The 19,729-nt window shown below is 42.2% G+C and overlaps 1 long non-coding RNA gene across 1 annotated transcript; it reads right to left on the bottom strand.

The window, feature by feature from the left end:
* Positions 1-2,763: 2,763 nt before the first annotated feature.
* Positions 2,764-17,313, bottom strand: LOC110529447. The gene is made up of 5 exons (XR_005052783.1): positions 15,036-17,313; positions 14,783-14,894; positions 11,978-12,064; positions 9,053-9,204; positions 2,764-3,231 (listed from the first exon to the last, which is right to left on the bottom strand). It is a non-coding gene; the product is annotated as an uncharacterized LOC110529447 (long non-coding RNA).
* Positions 17,314-19,729: the final 2,416 nt, after the last annotated feature.

Here is a 19,729-nt window from a genome sequence, read left to right as displayed (position 1 = left end):
CAGGTAGCACGTCCGGTGAACAGGTCAGGTTTCCATAGCCGCAGGCAGAACAGTTCAAACTGGAGCAGCAGCACGACCAGGTGGACTGGGGACAGCAAGGAGTCATCATGCCAGGTAGTCCTGAGGCATGGTGCTAGTGCTCAGGTCCTCCGAGAGAGAGAGAAAGAAAGAAAGAGAGAATTAGAGAGAGCATACTTAAATTCACACAGGAGACCGGGTAAGACAGGAGAAGTACTCCAGATATAACAGACTGACCCTATCCCCCCGACACAAACTACTGCAGCTTAAATACTGGAGGCTGAGACAGGAGGGGTCAGGAGACACTGTGGCCCCATCCGATGATACCCCCAGACAGCGCCAAACAGGAAGGATATAACCCCACCCACTTTGCCAAAGCACAGCCCCCACACCACTAGAGGGATATCTTCAACCACCAACTTACCATCCTGAGACAAGGCCGAGTATAGCCCACAAAGATCTCCGCCACGACACAACCCCTGATGACAGATTTGCAGACTCTTGGCATTCTCTCAACCAGCTTCATGAGGAATGCTTTTCTAACAGTCCTGAAGGAGTTCCCACATACAGCTCTGGAAAAAATGAAGAGACCACTGCAAAATTATCCGTTTCTCTGGTTTTACTATTTTTAAGTATGTGTTTGGGTAAAATTAACAATTTTGTTTTATTCTTTAAACTACTGACAACATTTTTCCCAAAATCCAAATAAAGATATTGTCATTTAGAGCATTTTATTTGCAGAAAATGACAGATGCAGTGTTGTCAGACCTCGAATAATGCAAAGAAATTAAGTTCATATTCATTTTTAACAACACAATACTAATGTTTTAACTTAGGAAGAGTTCAGAAATCAATATTTGGTAGAATAACCCTGATTTCATGTGTCTTGGCATGCTCTCCATCAGTTTTTCACATTGATGTTGGGTGACTTTATTTTATTAACCTTTATTAAAACAGGAGAAACAAGCTGAGAGAGTCTCTTTTACAGTTGTGCCCTGTGATACAACAATACAAACACAGCAATTAATATGAATTTAAAACCAAACAAAATGAAAACATATAAAAAGTACAAGTGTCACGCCCTGGCAATAGAGAGGCTTTTATTCTCTATTTTGGTTAGGCCAGGGTGTGACTAGGGTGGGCATTCTAGTTTCTTTATTTCTATGTTTCTATTTCTTTGTGTTTGGCCATGTGTGGTTCTCAATCAGAGGCAGCTGTCGATCGTTGTCTCTGATTGAGAATCATACTTAGGTAGCCCTTTACCCACCTGTCTATGTGGGAAGTTGACTTTGTTTAGGGCACATAGCCTTGAGCTGCACGGTCTGTTTTGTAGTGTTTATTGTTTTGTTCGGCGTCATTTTTATTCAATAAAGGAAAATGTACGCACACCACGCTGCGCTTTGGTCCTCTGCCGTAACAACAAGACGGAGATGAAAAATATTTATATACACTTTTATAAGAAAAACACATTACAAAAGGACATCACAGTTTATACTAAAAGGTTAATGTAATGTGCATTTAAACTGTCTTACAGGCACCAAAACATCTAACTGGAGTTCTCTCTGCAATTCATTCCATGAGTGTGGAGCATGATATTGAAATGCCGTTTTGCCTAACTCAGAGTGAATCTGGGGCATCTCTAGCACTAGCATGTCCTGTGACCAAGTCTGATAAATTCTGTTTGACCACTGGATTGTTGAGTTAAGATAATTAGGAAGTTTCTGTAAGACAGCTTTATAGACAAATATCAACCAGTGTCTGGTCCTTCTAAAAGTCAGGGAGTCCCAGCCAGCCAAAGTGTATAAAAGGCAATGATGTGTGCAAAAGTAACAAAGCGCAACGCTGCATGATACACTGCATCCAATGTCTTCAGTACTGATGCTGATCCATGCATATATAAAACATCCCCATAATCAAGCACTGACATAAGTGGCCTGTACAATTTACGTTCTGTGCTCTGATGACACAGCTTCTTTGCCATCTCAGTTATGAGTTTTAAAAGAGATGATCATCTAACCAAACTCCAAGGTATTTATAGGTGGGAACACATTCTGAAAGACAGCCATCATGGGGAGCGATGTTCAGATTTTCCAATTGTATGCCACTCCTGGAGCAAAAATGTAAGTATCTTGGCTTTGTTTGATGGCTTGTGACCATCCATCTTCCTCTTAATCACATTCCAGAGGTTTTCAATGGGGTTCAGGTCAGGAGATTGGGCTGGCCATGACAGGGTCTTGATCTGGTGGTCCTCCATCCACACCTTGATTGACCTGGCACTGTGGCTTGTAGGCCTCTCCAGGTCTCGCACCCACTGTGAAATTTGGTGATGATCTGGAGTGACTTGAAGATTGCTGTTCACTGCCGCTCCCCATCTAACTTAACAGAGCATGAGAAAATCTGCAAGGAAGAATGAGAGAAAATCCCCAAATCCAGATGTGCAATGCTGATACAGACATACCCAATACGACTCAAAGCTGTAATCGCTGCCATAGGTGCTTCTACAAAGTTTTATAGAAGTGTCTGAGAATTGGGACAAAGCAGTCCAAAACCACTAATGGCAGGTAACACCCATTACCTGTCCTTCACGCTCAAAACTAAAGTAACACGCAAATTGACAGCCTGTAGTCTTAGCCTAAAATGTCAGGTATTCCTTAATTAACAGAGTTGCAAAGCCATATGTGCATAAATGTCTGATTTTTATGAACCTCAATTCATAGCTGGGACAAAGGTTCACGTATAACATTGTAATAACAGAAAATATAGTTTAATATAACTGAAAGTACAGCATGTTCATAAACATCATTTCACATCGTAATCGCATTGTAATCCACAGGCAATTTGTACAAAAAGGCAAACACTCAATCATGTTACATCGAGACAAAAACGAAAGTAATCCGTCAGCATGGCATTATGGCACAGTAACAATCCATAGTAGTTGGTCCCGATGAAGTCACTCTCTTTAGCTGCCTTGAGAACAAAGTTGTTTTTCTGGTTTGTTTGCCGTTGGGCTGTTTTCTGGGCTGTGTCTTTGTGGGCGTAGTTAAAGCTCTAGCCCACGGCTTGCTGCTCCTGAGGAAATGCCTCTCCACCTTCAGTACTTCTTCATACACACAGTCAGGTTTCACCCCCAGGAAGAAGGAGAACCGGTCCAGTAGCCATTCGTACATCCTGAGGAGAGTGGCCTCCATCTCTGCATAGTGGTTCTTACAGAACCTGAGGGGGAAACAAAACATCGCAGAAAAACTCAATGAAGTTGGCTAGATTTCCATCCAATTGGCGACAAGATTTTCAAGCGATTATAAGAAAATATGCACATTTTCGCACCAGTGGTGTGTTTCCACCAAACAGACTTGCTGTGGATAATAATCCGTGTTTGACGATGTACTAAACAACATTTACTTTGCTTAAGTTTTCAAACATCGATCATTGCGTCACCAGAATAAGACCCTGGATATTTATTGGAAAGGAGCATCAAGCTCCATCACTGTGCACTTTCACCACCGTGTGAAGTTCATCAATTGATTTAATCTGTAGCCTACAGTTCCTTCAGAAAGTATTCATACCCCATGATTTATTCCACAGAGGCTGAATACAAAATGGATTAAAAAAATTATAATTCTCACCAATCTACACACAATACTCCATAAAGGACAAAGTGAAAACGTTTTTAGAAATGTTAGCACATTTTTTGAAAGTGAAATACAGATCTCATTTACATTAGTATTCACACCAGAGTCAATACTTTGTAGAAGCACCTTTGGCAGCGATTAACGCTGTGAGTCGTTCTGGGTAAGTCTCTCAGAGTTTAACACATCTGGATTGTGCAACATTTGCCATTATTCTTTTAGAAAATCTTCAAGCTCTGTCAAATTGGTTGTTGATCATTGCTGGACAGCAATTTTCAGGTCTTGACCTAGATTTTCAAGTAGATTTAAGTCAAAACTAACTCGACCACATTCACCGTCTTCTTGGTTAGCAACTTCAGTCTAAATTTGGCCTTGTTTGAGGTTTTTGTCCTGCTGAAGGTAAATTCATCTCCCAGTGTCTGGTGGAAAGCAGACTGAACCAGGTTTTCCTCTAGGATTTTGCCTGTGCTTAACTCCATTCCGTTTATTTTTTATTCTGAAAGACTCCCTAGTCCTTAAGCATTATAAGCATTATAAGCATACCCATAACATGATGCAGGAACCACTATGCTTGAAAATATGAAGAGTGGTACTCAGTAATGTGTTGTATTGGATTTGGCCCAAACATAACATTTTGTATTCAGGACAAAAAGTTAATTGATTTGCCACATTTTTTGCAGTATTACTTTAGTGCCTTGTTGCAAACAGGATGCATGTTTTGGAATATTTGTATTCTGTACAGGCTTCCTTCTTTTCACTCTGTCAATTAGGTTATTATTGTGGAGTTAACTGAGGATGGATCAACAACATTGTAGTTCTCCTATCACAGCCATTACACTATAACTCTTTTGAAGTCACCATTGGCGTCATGGTGAAATCCTTGAGCGTTTTGCAGATAATTTTACAGTATCAGTCAAAAGCTTTGACACACCTACTCATTCAAGGGTTTTTCTTAATTTTTTACTATTTTCTACATTGTACAAAAAGTGTGAAGATATCAAAACTATGAAATAACATATGGAATCATGTAGAAACCCCAGAAAGTGTTAAACAAATCAAAATATTTATTTTAGATTCTTTAAAGTAGCCACCCTTTGCCTTGTTGACAGCTTTGCACACTCTTGGCATTCTCTCAACCAGCTTCACCTGGAATGCTTTAACAGTTTTGAAGGAGGTCCCACATACGCTGAGCACTTGTTGGCTGCTTTTCCTTCACTCTGCGGTGTAACTCATCCCAAACCATCTCAATTGGGTTAAGGTCAGGTGATTGTGGAGGCCAGGTCATCTGATGCAAAACTGAATCACTCTCCTTCTTGGTCAAATAGCCCTTACACAGCCTGGAGGTGTGTTGGGTCATTGTCCTGTTGAAAAACAAATGATAGTGGGACTAAGCGCAAACCAGATTGGGTGGCGTATCACTGCAGAATGCTGTAGTTGCCATGCTGGTTAAGTATGCCTTGAATTCTAAATAAATCAATCACCGACAGTTCTACCAGCAAAGCACCATCACACCTCCTCCTCCATGCTTCACGGTGGGAACCACACATGCAGAGATCATCTGTTCACCTACTCTGTGTCTCACAAAGACACAGAGTTTGGAACCAAAAATCTCAAATTTGGACTCCGACCAAAGGACAGATAATGTCCATTGCTCGTGTTTCTTGGCCCAAGCAAGTCATTCTTATTGGTGTCCTTTAGTAGTGATTTCTTTGCTGCAATTCGACCATGAAAGCCTGACTCACACAGTCTCCTCTGAACAGTTGATGTTGAGATGTCTGTTACTTGAACTCTGAAGCATTTATTTGGGTTGCAGTTTCTGGGGCTGGTAACTCTAATGAAGTTATCCTCTGCAGCAGAGGTAACTCTGGGTCTTCCTTTCCTGTGGCGGTCCTCATGCGAGCCAGTTTCATCATAGCGCTTGATGGTTTTTATGACTGCACTTGAAGAAACTTCCAAAGTTCTTGAATTTTTCCAGATTGACTGACTTTCATGTCTTAAAGTAATGATGAACTGTTGTTTCTCTTTGCTTATTTGAGTGGTTCTTGCCATCATATGGACTTGGTCTTTTACCAAATAGGGCTATCTTCTGTTTACCCCACAACTAGGGAGTTTTTCCTAGCCACCGTGCTTCTACACCTGCATTGCTTGCTGTTTGGGGTTTTAGGCTGGGTTTCTGTACAGCACTTTGAGATATCAGCTGATGTACGAAGGGCTATATAAATCAATTTGATTTGATTTGAACTGATTTGCTCAAATGTATTAAGAAGGAAAGAAATTCCACAAGTTAACTTTTAACAAGGCACACCTGTTAATTGAAAAGCATTCCATTCTCATGAAACTGGTTGAGAGAATGCCAAGAGTGTGCAAAGCTGTCATCAAGGCAAAGGGTGGCTACTTCTCAAATATAAAATATATTTTGATTTAACACCTTGGTTACTACATGATTTCATATTTGTTATGTCATAGTTTTGATGTGTTCACTATTATTCTACAATTGAGAAAATAGCAAAAATAAAAATAAAAACCCTGGAATGAGTAGGTATGTCCAAACTTTTGACTGGTACTGTATGTGTGGGGTACAGAGTTGAGGTAGTCATTCAAAAATCATGTTATACACTACTATTGCACACAGTGAATCTCAGAGTGAGTTGTTAAGCAAATCTTTACTCATAAACTTATCTAGGCTTGCCATAGCAAAGGGGTTGAATACTAATTGACTCAAGACATTTCAGCTTTTAATTTGTAATTCATTTGTAAACATTTCAAAAAGCGTAATTCTACTTTGACATTATGGGGCATTGTGTGTAGGCTAGTGACACAATCTCAATTTAATCCATTTTAATGTGGAAAAAGTCAAGTGGTGTGAATACTTTCTGAAAGCTCTGTAATAAATTGCATGGTTTCCGGAGTCGTAGTGGGAGGACCACACACACACCATATCATTGTGACTCCAAGTTTACTTTCCACTGTCATCTCACATAATTCATTTTACAGACACAAAAAGATCCCACCATGTCGAACAAACAAATTAACTGTATGTTTCAGCATTCATAAAACTGTACTGAAACTTCCTGTTTCCCTCACAACTGTCGTGATTTAGTTTTTTAATACGGTATGACTTTATTCAATGTAGTCTTCCTGTGTTGCTCAGTTGGTACAGCATGGCGCTTACAACACCAGGGTTGTGGGTTCGATTCCCACGGGAGACAAGTACAAAATGTATACACTCACTACTGTAAGTCACTCTGGATAAGAGAGTCTGGTAAATGAGTAAAATGTAAAAAGTACACTACTCTAGTGCTATAAGTGGAGCACAATACCGGTGAGTTGTGCCTACAGACCAATCTGAAAGAGTTGTATATAACTTTCATGAAGCAAAGGAGATTGAACAGTGGACTGGTTTGTCTCACGTCCCTGTTTGCTCCTTTCCTTGTGCATATGACAAATAACCAGTGTGTAAACAGCATACGACAGACATCCTGGTCCTCTCATCCAGACCATATTTAAACAGAGCACGTTTCTTGGCCGTTTTGTTTATACATGTACAGTGGGGCAAATAAGTATTTAGTCAGCCACCAATTGTGCAAGTTCTCCCACTTAAAAAGATGAGAGAGGCCTGTAATTTTCATCATAGGTACACTTCAACTATGACAGACAAAATGAGGGAAAAAAATCCAGAAAATAACATTGCAGGACTGAATATGCAATAGGTAAGCAGCTTGGTTTGAAGAAATCAACTGTGGGAGCAATTATTAGGAAATGGAAGACATACAAGACCACTGATAATCTCCCTCGATCTGGGGCTCCACGCAAGATCTCACCCTGTGGGGTCAAAATGATCACAAGAACGGTGAGCAAAAATCCCAGAACCATACGGGGGGACCTAGTGAATGACCTGCAGAGAGCTGGGACCAAAGTAACAAAGCCTACAATCAGTAACACACTACGCCGCCAGGGACTCAAATCCTGCAGTGCCAGACGTGTCCCCCTGCTTAAGCCAGTACATGTCCAGGCCCGTCTGAAGTTTGCTAGAGAGCATTTGGATGATCCAGAAGAAGATTGGGAGAATGTCATATGGTCAGATGAAACCAAAATATAACTTTTTGGTAAAAACTCAACTCGTCGTGTTTGGAGGACAAAGAATGCTGAGTTGCATCCAAAGAACACCATACCTACTGGGAAGCATGGGGGTGGAAACATCATGCTTTGGGGATGTTTTTCTGCAAAGGGACCAGGACGACTGATCCGTGTAAAGGAAAGAATGAATGGGGCCATGTATTGTGAGATTTTGAGTGAAAACCTCCTTCCATCAGCAAGGGCATTGAAGATGAAACGTGGCTGGATCTTTCAGCATGACAATGATCCCAAACACACCGCCCGGGCAACGAAGGAGTGGCTTCGTAGGAAGCATTTCAAGGTCCTGGAGTGGCCTAGCCAGTCTCCAGATCTCAACCCCATAGAAAATCTTTGGAGGGAGTTGAAAGTCTGTGTTGCCCAGCAACAGCCCCAAAACATCACTGCTCTAGAGGAGATCTGCATGGAGGAATGGGCCAAAATACCAGCAACAGTGTGTGAAAACCTTGTGAAGACTTACAGAAAACATTTGACCTCTGTTATATACCCTTTGTTGGCAATGACAAAGTATTGAGATAAACTTTTGTTATTGACCAAATACTTATTTTTCACCATAATTTGCAAATAAATTCATAAAAAAATCCTACAATGTGATTTTCTGGATTTTTCTCCTCATTTTGTCTGTCATAGTTGAAGGGTAACTATGATGAAAATTACAGGCCTCTCTCATCTTTTTAAGTGGGAGAACTTGCACAATTGGTCGCTGACTAAATACTTTTGCCCCACTGTATATTTCTAAATCTCTACATGGCGGCAACAATTAACTTTTTTCTGAAGTGTCATCATTCCTACGACCTATATGTGGGGTGAGGGACTATTTATTTAGCTGAAACTAGATTTAAATCGAGATGGCGAAGATGGGCCCTATAAAAGTGAAACTGAAAGAGTCCCTGTGAGGCGACAGGTTAGAAGGGAGTCACTCTCCACAGAAATAGAATGAGTAAGGTGGAAAAGAAAGCGGAGGGGAGAGGGTAGCTTGGTAGATTTGATCAGTGCTGACAGTGAAAACATCCCCCATCAGAGAAGAGAGAACACACAGGCCTGCATGACCCCTCTCCTTCACCCAGCACATACAACCGCCATAAGCTCTCAGCAGTCTGGGAACTGGGCACCGTGTCTGTCTGAAGGCTATTGCTGTTGTATACAACATCAGTTAGGATGACACCATCACCTCTGTTTTGGTTCATGCGAAGTGATTCAGGGTAAGGGAGGTCTACTTTGTTCATCACTGAGTCTACTTATGGCGTCTCATGCAACCGGGCACTGGGCCTTACCTGGGCTTGCAGGTCCTCAGGGCTGGATGCCAGTATTTAGGCTGCAGGGTTGCTCTCCATGGTTTGGTGGTGCAGGCTGGGCCCGGAGGATGTAGGGGCCGCAGGGGAACCAAACAGCTACTGGAAACTCATCTGTAGCTGCTCCGCAACACCTAGAGAAGTTGAGGATGGGGGTGGTTAGTGTGAGAGGGATGATGGTGAGAAGGAGGGTGAGGGAAGAGAGTGTGGTTAGTGGGAGAAGGTGAGGGAAGATGGGGAGAGGGAGGGTGAGGGAAGAGTGTTAGTGGGAGAGGGTGAGAGGGGAGAGGGAGTGGGAGGATGAGGTAATAGAGTGTGGTGTGAGGGTGAGGGATGATGGTGAGAAGGAGGGTGAGGGAAAAGTGTGGTTAGTGGGAGAAGATGGGGAGAGGGAGGGTGAGGGAAAAGAGTGTGGTTAGCATGAGGGTGAGGGAAAACAGTGTGGTTAGTGGGAGAAGGTGAGGGAAGATGGGGAGAGGGAGGGTGAGGGAAAAGAGTGTGGTTAGCATGAGGGTGAGGGAAAACAGTGTGGTTAGTGGGAGAAGGCGAGTGAAGATGAGGAGAGGGAGGGAAAGCAGTGTGGTTAGTGGGAGAGGGAAACGGGGGGGTGAGGGAAAATGGGGTGAAGAAGAGCGAGATTAGCAAAAGCAGAAGGACACTGATAACAGTGCCTGAACCAGGTTACGCCTGTGTATAGCTCCATTCTGTTTATTTTTTATTCTGAAAAACTCCACAGTCCTTAGCGATTACAAGCATATCCATAACATGATGCAGCCACCACTATAGTTGAAAATCTGGAGAGTGGTACTGTAATGTGTTGGATTGGATTTGCCCCACATTTTTGTTGTTGCAGTATTTGTATTCTGTACATGCTTCCTTCTTTTCACTCTGTCAATTAGGTTAGTATTGTGGAGTAACTACAATGTTATTAATATATCCTCAGTTCTTCTATCACAGCCATTAAATGCTAACTGTTTTGAAGTCACCATGAAATCCCTGAGCGGTTTCCAGATAATTGTATGTTATACACAACTAGTGAGTCCATGCAACTGGTGAGTTGTTAAGCACATTTTTACTCCTGAACTTATTTAGGCTTGCCATAGCAAAGTGTTTGAATTCATATTGACTCAAGACATTTCAGCTTTTCATTTTTTATTAATTTGTAACATTTTCAAAAACATAATTATGTGGTAACACTTTACTTGACACACATCATAACACGTTATAATATGGTTATAACACTCATGACACATTTAGACCTGTTGTCGGTGTCATAACCAGCCATAAAATAAATGCAATATACACTACATGACTAAAAGTATGTGGAAACCTGCTCATCAAACATTTCATTCCAAAATCATGGCCATTAATATGGCGTTGGTCCCCTGTTTGCTGCTATAACAGCCTCCACTCTTCTGGGGAAGGCTTTCCACTAGATGTTGGAACATTGCTGTGGGGACTTGTTTTTATTCAGCCACAACTGCATTAGTGAGGTCGGGCACTGATGTTGGGCGATTAGTGCCCAACCTGGCTTGCAGTCGGCGTTCCAAATCATCCCAAAGGTTTCGATGGGGTTGAGGGCAGGGCTCTGTGCAGGGCAGTCAAGTTCTTCCATACCAATCTCAACAAATCATTTCTGTATGAACCTCGCTTTGTGCACGCGGGCATTGTCATTCTGAAACGGGAAAGGGCATTCCCCAAACTGTTGCCACAAAGTTGGAACCACAGAATTGTCTAGAATGTCATTGTATGTTGTAGCATTAAGATTAGCCTTCACTGGAACTAAGGGGCCTAGCCCAAACCATGAAAAACAGCCCCAGACCATTATTCCTCCTCCACCAAACCAGAGACAGTTTGGAACTGTAGTGAGTGATGCAACCGAGGACAGATGCACTCCAGCACTCGTCGGTCCTGTTCTGTGAACTTGTGTGGCCTACTACTTCGAGGCTAAGCCGTTGTTGCTCCTAGATGTTTCCCCTTCACAATAACAGCTCTTACAGTTGACCGGGGCAGCTCTAGCAGGACAGAAATTTGACGAACTGACGGTGCCACATTGAAAGTCACTGAGCTCTTCAGTAAGGCCATTCTACTGCCAATGTTTGTCTATGGAGATTGCATGGCGGTGTGCTCAATTTGATACACCCTTCAGCAACGGGTGTGGCTGAAATAGCCAAATCCACTAATTTGAAGGGGTGTTCACATGCACTATATATACAAAAGTATGTCACAACCGGTGTAAATATGGGTCATGACAGTGTATATATAAGTTATGTCAGCTGTTATGACACTATGACATGGTTATGACTGCATCATAATGTGTTCTGACACCAGGTGTCAAGTAAAGTGTTACCAAGTATTGTGTGTAGGCCAGTGACAAAAAAATCTCAATTTCATCCATTTGAAATGCAGGCTGTAACACAACAACATGTGGAAGAAGTCAAGAGGTGTGAATACTTTCTGAAGGAACTGTATAGGCCAGTAAATGTAGATAACAAACATTAGCATGTTGTTTGTACCAGCTCTGTACAGCCCATTTGCCATACACCGTAAATAGTGGACATGAGGCAGCTCTTTTTATTTTGGGTCTGAACAGACTGATGCGAGTGGCACATACATCTCCTTTTGAGGACAATCAACTTGTATTTCTTCAAAGGCTAGTGAGGTTTCTGGGGGCAATTTTTTTTTTAAAGGCGACTTATTTTAACATGTACTTTATTCCACTTTATACAGAAAGTTGTGAAATAGAGAAGATGGATGAAGGGGTAGACAGGAATTTAACCCTAGTTTCCTGTGGGGAGAAGTATATGTGATTATATGTTATGCATTACCACTAGACCACAGGCTCTGCACAGCCAACTTTTGAGAGAGAACATTGAAAGAACCAGTTAAAAATTAGAGGTGACTCACCTGGCTATGTTGTCCTGCTGTCTCTGTCTGTGGTCAGGGAAGACTGCATGATCCTGTACCACCTCCTCAGGTTAAAATTGTTCCCATCTGGCACACAGACAGGGAGGAGGACCAGACAGAATTTAGGACACTTGATCCTTGCAATGTCCCACAGAGAAGACTTCCCCAAATAAGAGGCCATTTACTAACTATTCACATAACGGGCTACTGCTAGGAACTCATAGACTTTGTTTAAGTCTGTCATTATGGACCCTTCTCAGGAGGTTGGAATTCTCTCAGATTATTTTATTACCACAGAAAATAGCAAGTGGAAACTCTAGCACCTCTGTAACCACACGTATTTCAGCCCAGCCATGTAACCTACTCTCACAAATATAAAATGGAGCATTGCAAGTGATGTCCCGGTAGTCAAAGGAGACCAAAGGATTGCAGACCAACAGCAACATTCCTCCGTTCCACAGATAAGACTGCACCACAATGTTCACTCTTAATTACGTTAATTACACAATGTACAATGAGTACAAATTACAATAATCTAACAATGATAAGACAACCTGTTGCTAATGTGTGAAATACATACAGTTGAAGTTGGAAGGTTACATACACCTTAGCCAAATACATTTGAACTCAGTTTTTCACAATTCCTAACATTTAATCCTAGTGAAAAAACACTCAATTAGTATTTAGTTGCATTGCCATTAAATTGATTAACTTAGGTAGCCTTCCACAAGCTTCCCACAATAAGCGGGGTGAATTTTGGCCCATTCTTCCTGACAGAGCTGGTGTAACTGAGTCAGGTTTGTAGCCTCCTTGCTCGCACACGCTTTTTCAGTACCGGCCAAAAATGTTCTATGGGATTGAGGTCAGGGCTTTGTGATGGCCACTCCAATACCTTGATTTTGTTGTCCTTAAGCCATTTTGCCACAACTTTGGAAGTATGCTTGGGGTCATTGTCCATTTAGAAGACCCATTTGCGACCAAGCTTTAACTTCCTGACTGATGTCTTGAGATGTTACTTTAATATATCCACATAATTTCCCTTTTTCATGATGCCATCTATTTTGTGATGTGCACCAGTCCCTCCTGCAGCAAAGCACCCCCACAACATGATGCTGCCACTCCCCGTGCTTCACGGGTGGGATGGTGTTCTTCGGCTTGCAAGCCTCTCCCTTTTTCATCCAATCATAACGATGGTCATCATGGCCAAACAGTTCTATTTTTGTTTCATCAGACCAGAGGACATTTCTCCAAAAAGTACGATCTTTGTCGCCATGTGCAGTTGCAAAACGTAGTCTGGCTGTTTTATGGCGGTTTTGGACCAGTGGCTTCTTCCTTGCTGAATGGCCTTTCAGGTTTTGTCAATGTAGGACTCGTTTTACTGTGGATATAGATACTTTTGTACCTGTTTCCTCCAACATCTTCACAAGGTCCTTTGCTGTTGTTCTGGGATTGATTTGCACTTTTTGCACACCAAAGTTCGTTCATCTCTAGGAGACAGAACGCATCTCCTTCCTGAGCGGTATGACGGCTGCGTGGTCCCATGGTGTTTATACTTGCATACTATTGTTTGTACAGATAAACGTGGCATTTGGAAATTGCTCCCAAAGATGACCCAGACTTGTGAAGGTCTACAATTCTTTTTCTGAGGTCTTGGCTGATTTCTTTTGATTTTCCCATGATGTCAAGCAAAGAGGCACTGAGTTTGAAGGTAGGCCTTGAAATACATTCACAGGTACACCTCCAATTGACTCAAATGATCTAAATTAGCCTATCAGAAGCTTCTAAAGCCATGACATAATTTCTGAAATTTTCCAAGCTGTTTAAAAGCACAGTCAGTATGTAAACTTCTGACACACTGGAATTGTGATACAGTGAATTATAAATTAAATAATCTGTATGTAAACAATAGTTGTAAAAATGACTTGTGTCATGCACAAAGTAGATGTCCTAACCGACCTGACAAAACTATAGTTTGAAATGTGTGGAGTGATTGAAAAACGAGTTTTAATGACTCCAACCTAAGTGTATGTAAACTTCCGACTTCAACTGTATTTAACAAACTGATGAAACCAACGAAGCAACTACATTATATAAACAGTTAAGCATGCACCTTCAGAGGCCTTCCATTGCATTAGCGTAAGCCCTTCCAGACATATGTAAATACATGTTTTTTCATCCTCATTCATCCAATTCGTGATAGCAAAATAAATAATCCCACCTAGCAATTCCGAAATCAAATATACTGTAACTCAATTATTTTGAGAATTTTCTGAACAAATATTATAGGAGAAAATTCAGCTTGAACTTTTTTAGCAGAATGTAAAATACAGCATAGAACAAATTGCATTGAACGTTTAAAAGGAGAAAAAGCGCAGTGCGATCCCATTGGCTGCTGATTAATCGATACATTGTTGCACTGGTGTATTGCGGACGCACGTGACAGGCAGAGATTAGCACAATACCATCCTAACATATTTAGCAGTCTTTTCCCCGGCCCTGCCCCACTTTTTTTGCGTGCCATTCCGGACTGGTCTAAATTGATAGTTAGGCCATTGGGTGGGGGCTTTCCCATGAGTTGGTTTAGGGGGGTGTTGGAACAGAATCTGATGGTTGCTGTCTGTATATAATGTGTAATTTTGGAAGCCACACTGTCAGCTGTCCAGTACGCTGTGCTATGAATTGAATCCCGACCTTAGTCTTTTTTAAAACATTTTACATTATATAACATGCTACAACAGGTGCCCCATACTCAGCTACCTATGTCCCTACCCTGAGCAGGTCTGCCAGGGCCAGATGGCACATTACCATGGTCTTGGGCATGCTCATCAGCCCCTGCTCCTCCTCTGGTGCGGGGTCAGGTAGGAAACAGCATCCACAGAGCCAGAACACACTGAGACACTGTCATCACTGATGTGTCCTGTGGAACACACACAGGAAAACTCATGTGAGCACATGAAAACATACACAAACGCACCACACAGATGCAATGCACACTCAGAGATAATGACTAGTGTGCTGGGATTGGCTGTTCAGTGTGTGTGCGTTTGGTTTACTGTACCTGAGACAGAGCCTGCTCCACTGGCCCAGTTCCATCCCCGTCTGTTTTACTGGCAGTCATAGTCACTCATCACTGATGATTATTGGATGTTTATAAACGTTAAAACACAGCGTTAGAATTATAGTTCACAAGAAGACTGACATTTCAAATTCCGCTTCTTGTATACATCTGCCACATATGAAAATTACCTGGCAAAGAGTTGCCTCAGAATACAACTGCGTGTCCTGAACGAGTACATACGGACACGGATTACGATGGGACCGTTTTATCGGGAACTGCAGGCCTATAGACAAGACTGCTGCTCAACCTAGCCATGCAGGGACGCTAAAGTGACATTTTCCAAGCAAACGATAGAATTGCCGATTTCAAGAAAAAAACAGGTGTCTGGAGAGACCCAGTGGATAGAGGCATTTTTCAATATGTTCCCTCTATTCTAAACTCTGACTGACGTGGGTTATGTAGACATGGCTCACATACATAAATTCTTGGGGTCACATCTGAGCAAAACTCTGCTCAAATTCGAAGATTACTTCCCCTCGCAATCTGATCCACGCCTGGGAAAGCAGTGGATACGTAATCCGTTCACCAGCACTGAAGAGACTCACAGCTTGTCACCAGTTATTGATGATAAACTATTGGAGCTGTCCTGTGACCAAGGCCTGCCCGCTCGTTTTAATGAGATGCGCCTGTTCACATTCTGACTGTTCAGCAGCAGACGCGATATGGCAGAGTTGAAGTGAATCCCCTTTCATTCTACCTACTTATGTGAGACCAGATTCTCTCTTGCTGCAACAAAATACTAATATAAAAAACCCTCTGGGGTCTCCCTGGCACAAAATAGTTTGAGAAAGGCTGGTCTATACTATAGGCCTAGGCTACACGAAGAGCACAGGGCAAAGCTATGTTCCTAAAATAATGAACTTCCATCCCAAGTTTTTGCGCTGTTGAGATGGTGAATATAAAACTAGGCTACACTGCATTACACACTGCAATGGATAAGGCGTTCCCTATCAAGAGGCCCGTCCTGCAATGCTCTTGCTGAAGTAAACTCCTTTGTGCTGCGGCTGCCTAACCAATGACTGTGCTGTGTACGGTGGCACTTCAGGAGGCCAGTCAATATATATATTTTAAAAAAGCAATATCTGTTCACGCGGACTAGACCTACTGATGTCCTGTTCCGTTTGAAAGGGAGAGCGTGAAGAAGATGACCTCATTATAATTCATTTTAATATAAACATTTGTTTAGTTGCCCATAATGAAGCTATTTATCAGAGTTATTGACCTCAAAAAGCCCTGAGTAATTTACATACATTACTTTGCAGCCGCGGAGATGGACAGCGCATGGGTAGTAGGTAAATATAAGAAGACCTAATTAATTTAAAGTCTTCATTTTAATTTGACTTTAGAATACTAACAAGAGTGCTTTGTTTAAGAACCTATTCATATTCAAGAAATAACAGGTAAGCCTACCTGTTTGACAGATGAATTTATAGTCTAGCATCCATAGATAGTCAGCCAATCACTTCAGTGACCATGCACTCCTTAAATATCTGCGTCAGTAAAGAGCTTGCTGTGTTAAGGTCAAAACAAGTCTTGAATTGAGGACTTATGTGAGGGTGCTGTGGCTTATGTGAGGGTGCTGTGGCTTTTGTTGAAGAAAATGACTAAAAGCATAGGCCTACATCTTGATCATTTAAGATTTCTAAATAAATTCAAATGGACCTGATTATATAAAGCGATCTATAATGACATACATATGCTACACTGAACAAAAATAAAACACTGGTCTCATGTTTCTTGAGTTGAAATAAAAGATCCCAGAAATGTTCCATACCTACAAAAAATGTTTAGCCCAGGACCTCCAAATCCGATGAGGGGGAGGGTATTTCTGTCTGTAAGAAAGCCCTTTTTGTACAACTCATTCTGATCAGAATGAGCCGAAAAACACCTTACTGAATTCACTTTTAGAAGCACGAGTTTGGCCAGTCTTTGGTTAGAGGATCATGTGGTGCGCTGTGCATGCCTAGTTGAATTTAGCCTAGCAGATGCTCTTATATTCCCATACCCTAATCAGTCAACACATCTATTTTGTAACAATATCATGGACTAAAATAGAACACATTTGAAAATGATAGTTCCCCCAAAAGAAAAGAGTTTCAATCAATCAAATTAATTTTTAAAGCCCTTCTTACATTAGCTGATGTCAAAGTGCTGTACAGAAACCCAGCCTAAAACCCCAAACAGCAAGTAATGCAGGTGTAGAAGCACGGTGGCTAAGAAAAACTCCCTAAAAAGGCCAGAACCTAGGAAGAAACCTAGAGAGGAACCAGGCTCTGAGTGGTGGCCAGTCTTCTTCTGGCTGTGCCGGGTGGAGATTATAACAGAACATGGCCAAGATGTTCAAATGTTCATAAATTACCAGTAGGGTCAAATAATAATAATCACAGTGGTTGTAGAGGGTGCCGGTCAGCACCTCAGGAGTAAATGTCAGTTGGCTTTTCATAGCCGATCATTCAGAGTATCTCTACCGCTCTTGGTGTCTCTAGAGAGTTGAAAACAGCAGGTCTGGGACAGGTAGCACGTCCGGTGAACAGGTCAGGGTTCCATAGCCACAGGCAGAACAGTTCAAACTGGAGCAGCAGCACGACCAGGTGGACTGGGGACAGCAAGGAGTCATCAGGTCAGGTAGTCCTAAGGCTATGGCTCAGGTCCTCTGAGAGAAAGAAAGAAAAAGAACATACTTAAATTCACACAGGACACCGAATAAGACAGGAGAAATACTCTAGATATAACAGACTGATCCTAACCCCCCTGACACAAACTACTGCAGCATAAATACTGGAGGCTGAGACTGGAGGGATCGTAGACACTGTGGCCACGTCCGATGATACCCCCGGACAGGGCCAAACAGTGCATTACAAGTGTATACTGTGCATTTGGAAAGTATTCAGACCCCTTGACTTTTCCCCCCAAAAAATGTTGCAGCCTTATTCTAAAATGTATTAAATCGTCATCGCCACCCCCCCTCAATCTACACACAATACCCCATAATGCCAAAGCAAAAACAGGTTTAGATATTTTTGCAAAGTAAAAAAACAAAACAAAAACAGATATGACATTTACATAAGTATTCAGACCCCTGTACTCAGTACTTTGTTGAAGCACCTTTGGCAGTGATTAGAGCCATGAGTATTCTTGGGTATGACACTACAAGCTTGGCACGCCTGTATTTGGGGAGCTTCTTCCTTGCAGATCCGCGCTCAAGCTCATTCAGGTGAGATGGGGAGCGTCGTTGCACAGCTATTTTCAGGTCTCTCCAGAGATGTTAGATCGGGTTCAAGTCCAGGCTCTGGCTGGCCCACTCAAGGACATTCAGAGAATTGTCCCGAAGCCACTCCTGCATTGTCTTGGCTGTGTGCCTTGGGTCGTTGTCAAGTTGGAAGGGGAACCGTCGCCCAATCTGAGGTCCTGAGCGCTCTGGAGCAGGGTCTCATCAAGGATCTCGCTGTACTCTGCTCCGCTCATCTTTCCCTCAAACCTCCCAGTCCCTGCGTCTGAAAAACATCCCCACAGCATGATGCTGCCATCACCTTGCTTCACCGTGGGGATCGTGCCAAGTTTCCTCCAGACGTGATGCTTGGCATTCAGGCCAAAGAGTTACATTTTGGTTTCATCTGACCAGAGAATCTTGTTTTTCATGGCCTGAGAGTCCTTTAGGTGCCTTTTGGCAAACACCAAGCGGGCTGTCATGTGCATTTTACTGAGGAGAGGCTTCTGTCTTGCCACTACCATAAAGGCTTGATTTGGCAGTGTGCTGCAGAGATGGATGTCCTTCTGGAAGGTTCTCCCATCTCCATAGAGGAACTCCAGAGCTCTGTCAGAGTGACCATCGGGTTCTTGGTCACCTCCCTGACCATGGTCCTTCTACCCCAATTGCTCAGTTTGGCCGGGCGGCCAGCTCTAGGAAGAGTGTTGTTGGTTCCGAACTTCTTCCATTTAAGAATGATGGAGGCTACTGTGTTCTTGAGGACCTTCAATGCCGCAGACATTTTTTGTACCGCTCCCCAGATCTCTGCCTCGACCACATCCTGAGCTCTATGGACAATTCCTTCGACCTCGTGGCTCGGTTTTTGCTCTGACATGCACTGTCAAGTGTGGGACCTTATATAGACAGGTGTGTGCCTTTACAGATCATGTCCAATCAATTGAATTTACTACAGGTTGACTCCAATCAAGTTGTAGAAACAGCTCAAGGATGATCAATGGAAACAGGATGCATCTGAGCTCAATTTTTAGTCTTATAGCAAAGGGTCTGAATACTTATGTAAATAATAAGGTATCCAAATTTCTAAAAAAAAACTGTTTTTCTCTTTGACATTATGTGGTGTTGTGTAGATTGAGCATTATTATTATTTTTTAAATACATTTTAGAATAAGGCTGTAATGTAACAAAATGTGGAAAAAGTCAAGGGGTCTGAATGTCAGAATGCACTGTACCTGATGATATGTGGCTGCCGTGTGAAACAATGAATGGCTATTTCTCTAATTCATTGATGATACTTAAGTTGTAACTGGTTCTGTTGTGCTCAACTTTTACATTTGATAGTCTACGTTTGGAACAGTGCTAAAGTTGTCTCTCTTCTTTTTTAACAATAGCCTGAAAAATAAATCAAAACGTCTCTGGTGCTGCAGCA

The sequence above is a fragment of the Oncorhynchus mykiss genome, chromosome 8 (genome assembly GCF_013265735.2).
Source record: "Oncorhynchus mykiss isolate Arlee chromosome 8, USDA_OmykA_1.1, whole genome shotgun sequence".
NCBI classification, from domain to species: Eukaryota; Metazoa; Chordata; class Actinopteri; order Salmoniformes; family Salmonidae; genus Oncorhynchus; species Oncorhynchus mykiss.
Note: the sequence above shows the minus strand (reverse complement) of the source record. Positions and strands in the feature narration are given on the sequence as shown.